Source organism: Bidens hawaiensis, unplaced genomic scaffold (assembly GCF_021521415.1).
Source record: "Bidens hawaiensis isolate Kalapana, Puna unplaced genomic scaffold, B.hawaiensis_p1.1 tig00044656_1, whole genome shotgun sequence".
Lineage (NCBI taxonomy): Eukaryota > Viridiplantae > Streptophyta > Magnoliopsida > Asterales > Asteraceae > Bidens > Bidens hawaiensis.
Genome location: NW_027497922.1, coordinates 12,336 through 24,158, shown reverse-complemented (window position 1 = coordinate 24,158; position 11,823 = coordinate 12,336). Strand labels below are relative to the sequence as shown.

At 43.3% G+C, this 11,823-nt stretch overlaps 1 pseudogene; it reads right to left on the bottom strand.

Annotated features, from left to right (window-relative positions):
* Positions 1-216: 216 nt before the first annotated feature.
* On the bottom strand, positions 217-1,735 carry LOC143595087 (serine/threonine-protein kinase WAG1 pseudogene; annotated as a pseudogene).
* Positions 1,736-11,823: the final 10,088 nt, after the last annotated feature.

Genomic DNA, 11,823 nt, shown 5'->3' with positions numbered 1-11,823 from the left:
ATTATTATATTGTCATTTTTTTGTGTACGATGTGAGAAAACGTGACACGCAAGTTACACTGGATTTGCCTACGTTGGAGATAGTCTTATAGGTTTAACACCAATATAAGATTAAGGAAACATTAAACATATGAAAACACAAATTTGCTATTGAAGTTTATAAGTTGTAATAATCTTATAAAAAATTAGAGAGAAACAACTGTTTTATGTACATAATTGTATCCATCTTAAAATATGTAAAGTCAAGTAAACTAATAAATATCTTTCTTTATTATATCTACCCTATTTCCTAACCGTACTTTTAATACTATTTTTGTAGTAACACAATACTTTAAGCTAAACTCCAATTTAACACCTAACCCCCTTATGTTTCAACAATATACCCTTAAACCCCTTCCACAACGACCGCCTTTTCTTCTGCGACCATCCTCTGGCGTGACAACCATGCGCCTTACTACTCCTCTTCACCGTCAACCCCCGCACTTCTGGCGGCCGGTACATCCGGATCAACGGCCACTTTATCCCCTTGAAAAACGGGTGCTGCTTAATATCAGTCACACCCCTGGAGAATCCTAGCCTTTCCCTCGGATCTTTCACCAACAACTTTTCAATCAAGTCCTTAACTTGCCCCATTCCTCTCCCATCCATTTCATTAAAATTAACTTTCATCGACGTTATATTACGCAGCGTTGACTCTTTACTCCCTCCTCGAAACGGCGTCCTTCCATGTAACAACTCGTAAATCAACACCCCGAACGCCCACCAATCCACCCCACTCCCATGCCCGTCTCCCGCGATCACCTCCGGCGCCAAATACTCGTGGGTCCCCACACACGACTTCGAAAACGCCATCTTCGGCTCCGCGAAAAATTCCGTCACCGTCTCCGTTTTTTCCTCCGCACGTTTCCCGAGAAACCCTAACCGAAACCGAATCCGCCGGTTTTTCTGAACCTCCCGAACGCGCCGATCCACTTTCGAAACAACGTCCGATTCAAAGCACAAATCAAAATCAGACAGCATAATATGCCCGTCTCCACGGATTAAAATGTTTTCCGGTTTTAGATCCCTGTACACGACACCAATAGAGTGCAAATACTCTAACGCCACCAGAACCTCAGCCGCGTAAAACCTAGCCTGGTCTATCCCAAACCTGTAGTCCACTTGCTTCCTCATCAACGAATGGAGATCACCATTCGGACAGTAATCGATGAGGAAGCAAGTATAATGCGATGCTTGTATATGCGCATAAAGCGTAGGTACAAACGGGTGGTCCAGCGCGGATAATATCCGCGCTTCCGTTTGCACCTGCAGCAAAAGCTTCTTTTTGCATGCCAGCATATTATTGTCAACCACTTTAAGCGCAAAACTCACGTGATCATTATCACGTAGTTTGCATAGAAACACTCGTCCAAGGTTTCCGGACCCGAGGTTGCGGATCAGTTTAAAATGACTAAGGTGGAGAGTGCGGTCCGGGGAGAGGTTTGTGGCGGTCCGGATGGCGGACCAGTTCGGGTTGGATTTGGAGTGCGGGTGGGGGTTTTGGTTGGGGATTTGGGTTGAGGAGGTGGAAATGCGGGTGGATTCGGTGAAGCTGAGGGAGGCGAGGCTCGAACGGGCGCTGGTGGTGGAGATGGAGGTGGTGGTGGTGAAGCTGAGGTCGAGGTCGGAGTCGAGGTGGTTGAGGGTGGTGTGGTGGTCGTCTTCCATGGTTGTGGGTGAGATATGATATGGTGGTGGAGGTGTTATATATAGGAATCTTGAAAATGGTGGATTAAATTTAAATTTAAATAATAATAATAATAATAACAATGGGTGAAAATGACCAAAATGTTTTTTAGAGCTTTCTCAATTCATCATTTAAAAATTACGTGAATGTGGTTCTTTATTTTTCAGAGATGGATGTGAGTGAATGAGAGAATATTTTTTATTGTTTATAAGTAAATTTGGAGAAATATTGTTCATTCTATGTACTTCCTCCATCCCTAAATGTTATGATTTGAAAAGCATAAAGTTTAAAGTAAATTGAATGATTATTATTTTTGCTTATTAAACTAAAATAATACCCTTGAAAATTGGATCCATAAATGCTGTTTATTAATGCTAGTTGTGTATGTTTAATGGTAAACTTGAAAATTGAATAATAATTTTGAAATTGTACATTTGTAATAGAACAAATAAAAAAGAAAATATAGACATTTTTAATGTGACGGATCAAGTAATTTTTTTTGTGTTTTTTTAAACGGTTGTGAGCGGAGAGAGAAAGTTAATGATAAAAGTATAAAAATGTATTTTTTAATTAAAAATGAAAACTAAAAAGACGATTTCAGTATAATTGTAGATATTAAGATGAAGAATGGATTAAGAATGCCCTTAACGGGTCAAACAAACAACATGTATATTTGATAAGTTTTTCCTCCTAATGTTAATTTTACTTGGCATCTCACACAACTTTTAATCGTTGGTTAATATTTTCTATCAACAAAATTTTGTTATGCTCTATAAAAACTTTTTTGAAAGCTAAAAAACGTCTTATTAGTCATAAAAATCTCAGCGAAAAAAAAATCTCTTCATAAGATAAAAAGAATATAGTAAGAAGCAAAAAATATCTTGTTGAGTGCCTAAAATATCTCGTCAGCTCTAACAGTTTTTAAAAGAAAAACTATTGTTTCAACAATTGTATGACATGTGAAATAATTTTATTGGTTGAAAATCTCGACGGCTAACAATTAAAAAGTGTACTAGTTAATAAGGTTGAGACTGAACATTATGGATTTAACCGATCAAATGAACATTTTATTGACTCATTAGATAGATAGATAGATAGATATTTTGGTTATTTTATCTTTGTACGGTTGTATATTAGAGTAGGAGTAATATTTTTTTATTAAAATTTAATAAAAAGAAAAAAAAACTTATGCAGGTAACATCATGTGGAGGTGTGGTTGACTTTCACTGTATATGCAGATGGTGTTTGGTTGACTTTGTGGAAGATGTGGTAACCACGTAGTTACGTTGGAACTTGATATTTCAGTTGTGTTTATCTATTATACTAGACGAGTGTCCGCGTGATGCAGCGGGTCTTTGAACGCGAACTCTATTAATCACCTAACAATTATGAGTGTTTATGGTTCGGTTTAAAAACTTGAAACCGTTTAAACTGGTCATCGGCTTGGTTTCACGGTTGGGTTGTTTACTTTCAGTCGTTTTTTTTTTTACTTTCTTTATCCTTTCAAGTATCATATTTTGACTTAGTTGGAATTGATGATACAGTTATATTAATAATCATTTTAAGCAAATTTTATTATCAAAGCTTAAACTCTTAAACCAAACCAGAACCAGACCGTTAATAACAGTTTGGTTTCAATTTTTAATAGTTTAGTTTTCGTTTAAAAACAATCAAAACCGGCATTGAACACCCCTACGTAACATATTAATTTTTTTCAATTGAAAAAATTATAATAATATTGTATACAAATTAAAGAGAATAAAATACTCGTTTTTATGTTGCAATAATTTTACAAAAAAATTAACGTATGAAAAACTTATTGTCGTTTAAAAATTGTGGGTGAGAAGTTGGTTTAAAGTTGAAACTAAAAACATGATATGGTTAAAGATGAGGGGACAAACTTATAAGTTGAGTGAATTGTGTTTAAAAGACAAATTTACCCTTAATTACACATATACTTCATGCTTTAAGTGTTGTAAATTACTTAAAAATGAGTGTCTTAATTTGTCCTTTTTTGATGTATTATATATAGTATAGATTATTTTTATATTATTATTATTATTATTATTATTATTATTATAATATAATATTATAATTGTTGTTATTGGTGAATGATACCTAAAGTGACCTTCAATTTAGCCCAATTGGAACCGACCACCCTCCTTCGCATTAATGAGATTAAATCATATTAATTTAAATTATAATAAAAAGATTTATTATTATTATTATTATTAATTATATTTTAAAAAACCCTTTAGTACAACAATCACACTTGTTAAGTTTCTATTGCACACTACCAAGTTTTAAATTTAAGTTCAACCTTTTGGTTTTATACGTAGCAAAACATGATCTTAATGTCACATGAGACCATATAAGTGGTCTGAAGAAACGTGGATCGACTCACTGGTAGACGATCTACTTTCCTCATGTGTGATTATGCTATTTCACCGATGGTTCTCTTGGATCTGGGTTCTTCCACCTACAAAATGAGCAGCACCGTAAACTTACCCCTCAGAAAGGGACAGAGGGGTCCTCTTTGGGGTAACCCTCCGGTGTGAGAATAAGTATTTATGGGAGAAGATAATAATATCAGAGTAAGGAATTTGGGGTGTATTGCTTAATAGCTGAATACTCTGTAACTGTATGTAATTGGATGTGACTGTGTTATATTGGATGTCTCTCCTTGTGGAGTTGATGCTGTATTTATAGTGCTAGGGTTTCCAATGATTGGGCTCAGACCCAATTAGGGCTTTGTTGGCCTCTTCCAGTTGCTTTGCGCCACGTGTACTTTGGGACACCTGGTGCTTTTTCATTGGTTATAATCACGTGGTAGCACATGGGTTTTGCTGAGTTGTCCACCTTTTATTGGCAGCTGTCAACATCAGCATATTCTTATTCCTTAAAAAGATACCTTCTGGAAGGTTGTCTGACGTGCACAATTAAGGTTGCCCTAATCCTGATTTGGATAAGGACGAGGTTGATTATGTGCATGTGTGATATGCGCCTATCCTGAGGATGCGCGAGGTCTTCTCTTTATTCTCACGCGCAGATGTTTCATGCGCAAATGTGATATGCACGAGCATGTGATATGCGCCGCGCGCGGATGCGCCACGCGCATATGTGATGCGTGAGCATATGTGATGCGTGAGCATCTGTGGTGCCTGAGCATATGTGATGCCTGAGCATGTGATGCATGAGCATATGTGATATGCGTGAGCATATGTGATATGCGCCATGCGCCTTCATGAAGTCTTGATTTCAAGCCTCTTGTCTATATCTTGTGGGTTGACCCGCCTCGCTCGGTGTTGATGCGGGTACATACCTCTTCAAGCCCCCCCAGTCTAATGTGTGTCTTGTCTCGCGCGAGCGGGGTAAGATAGATGTTAGACTTAATAGTTTGCTCTTTTGGTAGGGGTTTGTCTTTTTCTTCTTATTATTCCTCGTTGCGCGAAATTCTATCCTCTTGGTTGAAAACGAATCGTCCCTGAACGTGGTTGGTTGTTGCTGACATGCGTCAGTGATGGAGACGTGTCAGACCTTTCGTGTGCTCGAGGTGCTACAGTTGCCTTTCGTGTCCTCTCACATAGTGTCAGGGACACGTGTCGCGCTCGCGTTGGTCCGTTCCTGCGAGTGGTGGAGCGTGAACTTTGGCAACAGCTGTAGTTTCTTTTCGTGTCCCCTCACACAGTGTCAGGGACACGTGTCGCGCTCGCGTTGGCTTACACCTGCGAGTGGGGGCTCGTGACATCCGATCAGCACCAATATTTCTCTCTCCTGGGCCTATAAAAGCCAGCCCTTAAGAGTTTTTATTCTTCATCTTCTTGTTTATTATTCAGAGCTCTTTTCTTTCTTTGTATTCCGATTACCTTTGTTCTGCTTCCAGATCTCTGTTCTTCAGATCATCCTTTGTCCGTTTTACAGTTGTATGTCTGATAGCTCAAACAACACAACCTCCCCCATCAATCGCCGTGTTAAATCGTTAGTGATGTCGACGTTGAAGAAGACCGGCAAGGGGAAGAGGGCTGCTGAGGCCTCATCGGAGGAGGTAGGGAGGACCAAGGCCGTGAAGAAGTGGAATGAAATCCCCTGCAAACTGAGGCAGGCCGATCTTGACAGCCTTATCGCCTCTCAGGGTTTTCTCCCTGTGTTTGGCTGCATGTTGCCTGGGGCCGGGCAAACGGCGGCGGACCCGCCTACCGGCTATATTTCCCTTTACTGCCATTTTTTCACCCACTGCAACCTTCGTCTTCCGATGACAAGGTTTGTGGGTGCGGTGCTTAAGTTTTATGGGATTCATATATCCCAAGTCCATCCGTTTGGACTCGTGCGCATGACTCATTTTGAGTTCATGTGCAAATCTCAGCGCGAGGAGCCCACCCCTCGGCGCTTTCAGTTTTTTTACAACCCCAAGATCCAAGATTCTTGCTTCTCATTTATTCCTCGCAGTCAGAAGGTGAAGTGCTCCACTGTTTCATTCAAGAGCCTTCATGACTGGTCTGAGAGGTTTTTTTACATCAGGGCTGGTGTGATCCCCATCCGCATGACCATGCGCGCGATCTCTTCTGCGCCTGCGGATGTGGGTGTCGTCAAGAACCCAACTGGCGCCTGGGTTAAAAAGTTGACCGCCGAACCATCCCCCGCCAAGAAAATTTGCGAGGAGGCGCTGGTGGGGGTTGGTATGAGCAGGAGGTGGGCTGACAGCGCGACTGAGCCCGTGATCCAAGTTGACGGCTTGTGTAAGTTAATCTCATTGCATTACTTCTGCGCGAATACTTATCTTTTTGCTGATATCATTTGACTTGTTTTTGTGCAGTCAGCAAGGAGTATGTCCACGCCGCCTATGATGAGCATATGGAGGGTGGCTCCGTCGCGCTGGGCGCTGGGGAGGTTGGCTTCCCCGATCGCTTGGATGACATGTTCATCCCTGTTGATCTGGGATTTGTCTTCGACAGCGATGCGCCTGGTAAGCCTTTGTACTTATGCATTTTCCTTTATAATACCAAATTTTGCTAACACTTCTGTTGCGTGTATTGTAGATGCGCTCGAAAACTACGAGCTGGAGCTCGCGGAAGAGGAGGAGGAGGAGGAGGCGCCCCAACTAAAGCGTAAAGCTAAGGGGAAAACTGGCGCAGGGGCCAGTAAGAAACAGAAGAAAGATGTTGCCCCTGTTGCTAAGGATCCTCCTACTCAGGCGGGGGGATTTGAGAAAATCCAGGAATTTCCTCCCAAGTTTTCCTTGTCTTCCCTGCCTCAAAAAGTGGGCAGACCTCCTGTCCACACGAAGTATGGTGCTACTACCTCCTCCCTTCACGCGGTGGAAAAGGGAAGCGGCGTTGCGCCTTCGACAGGTATACTTTGCTTATCCTTTGCTTATCTTTTACTGTTCTTTAAGCGCGATTCTGATAGAATTACTGATGAATCTTTGCTTACTCAAATGTTTGTAGAGCCGGCGACCTTGGTGGATCAACCTCAAGCGCCACAAGATGCCGAGGCTGCGCCGGAGGTCCCTTCGAAGTCCCCCGTTTTACCCTCAAAAAAGGGTAGAATGGACTTCATGGCGATGTTTGCCTCGCGAACGGAGTTGCGCCAAGGTATGTATTGCGCATTTATTTTCTGACTTTTTGTTTTAGATCAAGTCATGAACACTTCTTTTTTTTTTTTTTTGATTTTTTCATAGGAGTCGTTGCTGGCGTACAAGCTGCTGGCGGCACTCCTGTCGCTGGTGCCAGCGCCGCTGCTTCTGCTCCTGCTCCTGCAAGTGCTGAATCTCCCCTCATTGGGATTACTAAGGAGCAGGAGGCCGTTTTGCGCGCCGACCTGGCGGCGTCGAGACCTCCCTCACCTCCTCCTGCGCACAGCCCTCCTCGCGAGACCGATTTTGGCTCTAGGTCGCAGGAGAAAAGGCCTGTTTCCGAGGAGGATGAGGAGTTTGAAGTTGAAGACTCCGACCGCGGTCGCGCCAGTCCTGCAGCGCCACGAGGCTTCGCGGCGGAGCCTTCTCGTGGGGCTGGCGCTGACTTTTCTGATTCATCCCCGCAGGTATAGGTTCTTTTTTGCTCCGCTGCGCGGACTTCCATCTTAATGTTTTGATGACTTAGATAATTACTTTGTTTTTGCAGGAAGCCGATCACATTTACCGCTCGAGATGGAATATTACTGAAGACAGCACATTTCAGTCCATGGGTGTGTGTGCGGAATTCTGGGCTCATGCTGTGCCTCCATCTGAAAGGAGGTTCCAGGAGGACCGCGCTCGCGACGACTTGCTCAACGATCATCTGTTTGCTGGGTTGGCCTTCTTTGCTGCCTCCCAAGAGCTTCGCTATGATTACGTAAAGGTACGTGATGCTCTTGCTGAAGCCAAGCAAGAGGCTAAGGTGTCTGCTTGGCATCTTTCTGATGCTCGAGAGAGAGCTGAGAAGCTCCAAGCAGAGCTCAGTGAGAACAGAGCAAGTGCCAACAGCGCCTTCGTGAAGCGCGGGCATGAGCTTCAGGCTGCGCGGGAGAAGCTACAGGCGGCGGAGGCGGACGCGACCAAGTACGCGCGCAGAGCGCGCGACTTGGAGCTGGAGGCGGAGGCGCGTGACCAAGCTCTTGTCCAGTCTATAACTGAAAAATCATCACTGGAGAGTGAGGTTGCGCGTCTAAAGAAGGAGCTGGCGGCCGCGCAGGCCGATAAAGATGAAACCTTGGCAACGGCAGCGTCTAGCCAGGAAGCACTTGATGCTGTGCGGGCGGAAAAGGAAGAAGCCTTGGCGGCAGCAGCGTCCGACAAAGAGGAGCTGAAAAAGACTAAGGAAACTGTTGAGTTGTTAAACTCTCAAGTTCCTGCCCTCGAGACGTCTGTTGCTTCCCTCGCGCAGGATCGCCAATGGCTAATCTCACAGGGCATGACTCGTTGCGCTTACGCGATGAAATACTCAGACGAGTTCCAGGCCCTTGTGATGGATTGCAACGCTGCCGCGCGCTTGGTGGGTCGAGCTGAAGGGTTTACGGATGGCTATGAATATGGCATGTTGAAGAAGAACCCATCCGAGTACCCTTATCAGAGCGACGTTGCCTGCGCGGACATGGCCGCGATGGGGGAGAAGTATATGAATACTCCCATTCCCATCCTTGCGCAGGTATTTTAACCTTAATGAGATTACCTTGACTTATTTTCTAAGTCTTTTTGTACTCATATTTTTCCTTATGATTTGCAGATATCCGCGCTTGCTGACCAGCCCGATCTCGTCGCGCTAAAGAAATTACTTGACGAGTGCGAAGGGGCTGGCGGCGGCGATGATGGCGCGGGGAATGCTGGCGTTGCTAGCGGCTCTGGCGTGGCCAAAGGATCCGCTCCTGACACTACTGTGATAGAAGACTCCATTCAAGATGAACAACTTGACTATGGTCAGTTTGGAGATGACGAGGAGCAGGCTGCGCCAGATGCTGAGGGCGGTGATGAGGATGATGAAGAGGCTGATGTCAACGTGGAGACTTGAGAAGCCCTTCATGTTTTTTATTTTTATTTGTAGTTTGTATCTCATCTTGTAAACTTGTAAATTTCAATGCTTTGGAATGAAATGTTGTTTTTCCCTTCTTCGCATCTTGCGCATTCCCCATTCATCTCTTTATATTGAATGCTTGCTTGTTGAATATAAGATATGCTTGCACGTTGAAATAAGAACAAGGTTGTAAGGAAATTATTATACTTAATCCTTGTCATATTGTAAGTGATTTCGCCATATCTTGATTATGTTGACACGTGTCTTGGCGTTTCCATTATTCCTCTTTTGCGCGACGTTATCGCGCATTATGGAATTATGAGTTTTTTTAGCCTTTACGTGTCAATGTGTTACTCAGATATCCATTACAATTTTATGCGCGACCTCGACCTGAGACCTTAACAACTATGTTTTGGCATTTGCTTTGCCTTAGTTGTGTTTAGGTATTTTTTTGGTCAGGCTGCGCAGCATGTAGGATGGATGTTGTTAGTTATTTGAGCTAAGGCTCACATTATTGGGCTAAGGCCCTGAGCTAAGGCTCATAATTTTGGGCTAAGGCCCTGACGTTTTAGAGTTAAGACTCGTTAACGCGTTTGCGCATGTATGTTTTACTTCGTTTTATTTTGTTTTGATGTCAATACAATGTTGTCATATTGCTCAAAATTAATAAAGGGAAGTGTGAAACATGTATGCAAAGGGTAATAGAATCCACAATAAATGAAGATAACGCGTATCATTATTCATAATGGCTTAAAAAGCCTTGATTACAAACTTGACATTTTTTACATGAAACATTTTCTAAGCTGTGCCGCGTTCCATGCGCGCGGTATCTTCTTTCCATTCAAATCTTTTAAGGCGTATGCGCCTTTTCCCAATTCTTCCAAGACTTGATAAGGTCCCTCCCAATTGGGGGACATTTTTCCCGGGGGTATCGCGCGGCTAGCTTCATTGTTTCGAAGGACAAAATCATTTTTCTTGAAGTGGCACTCTTTCACGCGCTGGTTGTAATATTTTTCCAGTTTTTTCTTGTATTTGGCTTCACTGATGATAGCCGCCTCTCTGCGCCCTTCAAGTAAGTTGAGATCCAACCTTCTTTCGCGCTCGTTATCAATCTTGCTCATCATGAGTACTCTATGGGTTGGGCATCCAATTTCTGCTGGAATCATTGCCTCTGTTCCATAGGTTAGGCTGAACGGGGATTCGCTATTGCTAGTTTTGCTTAATGTCCTGTGTGCCCACAGGACATTAGGTAGCTCTTCGACCCAAGAATGGGATTCTCCCTCTAACCTTTTCTTCAGCCCATTCAGCAAGCTTTGGTTAGCGCGTTCCACTTGGCCATTCCCCTGAGGGTGATAAACTGAAGTGAAAATTTGGTTGATGCACAATTCCTTGAGCCAGCTGGATATCTTCTTGTCAGTGAATTGCTTGCCATTATCGCTCACAATTTCCATGGGCAAGCCAAAACGGCATATGATGTGGCTCCATATAAACTGCTTCATCGCTTCGGCTGTGATTTTTGCTAGTGGCTTGGCTTCAACCCATTTTGTGAAATAGTCTACTGCCACTACCAAAAAATTTACTCGCCCTTGCGCTTGCGGAAGGGGACCCACAATGTCGATTGCCCATTTGTGGAAAGGCCATGCAGAGGTCACTGGAATCAAGTTGTTCTTTGGCCGCATGGTGTTTGGCGCATAGCTCTGACATGCTTTGCATTTTTGGATCTCTTTTAGAGCGTCCAAGTACATGCCTGGCCAATAGTAACCTGCGCTCATTGCCTTGGCAACCACCATGCGCGGGCCAGCATGTATTCCACAGATTCCTTCGTGTATCTCTCTGATCACATAACTTGCTTCCTCAGCATCTAGGCATTTCATGAGCGGCCCAAGATAAGAGCGTCGATATAATGTGCCATCAAGGAGCTCATAGTTCTGCGACTTGTGTCTTATCTTACTCGCCTGTGCGCGATCATCTGGTACCTTTCCCTCCTTCAAGAATTCCATTATTGGAGTTATCCATGATGAAGGGGTTGTATGAGTTACAAGGACAGACTTCGCTACCACCGACGGGTTGCTCATTACTTCTACCCTGACATCTTTGCCAAAGTGATCAAAACTGGTTGATGCCATCTTACTCAGCGCGTCTGCAGATTTGTTTTCACTGCGCGGAATATGAATGATTCTGAAGCAGTCAAATTGCTCGATGAGCTTTTTCGCCTGCTCTAGATATAGAGGCATGGTGTTTTCCTTGGCATCATAAAGGCCATTGACCTGTGCTGCTACCAAGTATGAATCAACATGGGCCTCTAGCTTTTTAACTCCGAATTTGTGCGCGATGCGCAGCCCAGCCAGCAGGGCTTCATACTCAGCTTCATTGTTGGTGCTTTTGAAGTCCATGTAACACCCCGACCAAAGGCGGATTATACATCGGGGCGCCACATATTGTTTCATTACTCGTGACACTATTTGGGTGTCAATATTTAATAAATATATTCATTCGCGCACGCGCAACGTAAACACAAGATAACATAAATCAACATAAATCAATATATTATAAGACAAAATATTCGAACAATAATAACTTGTCTTGTTACATTTTAATCTAGGTCCAAAAGTAA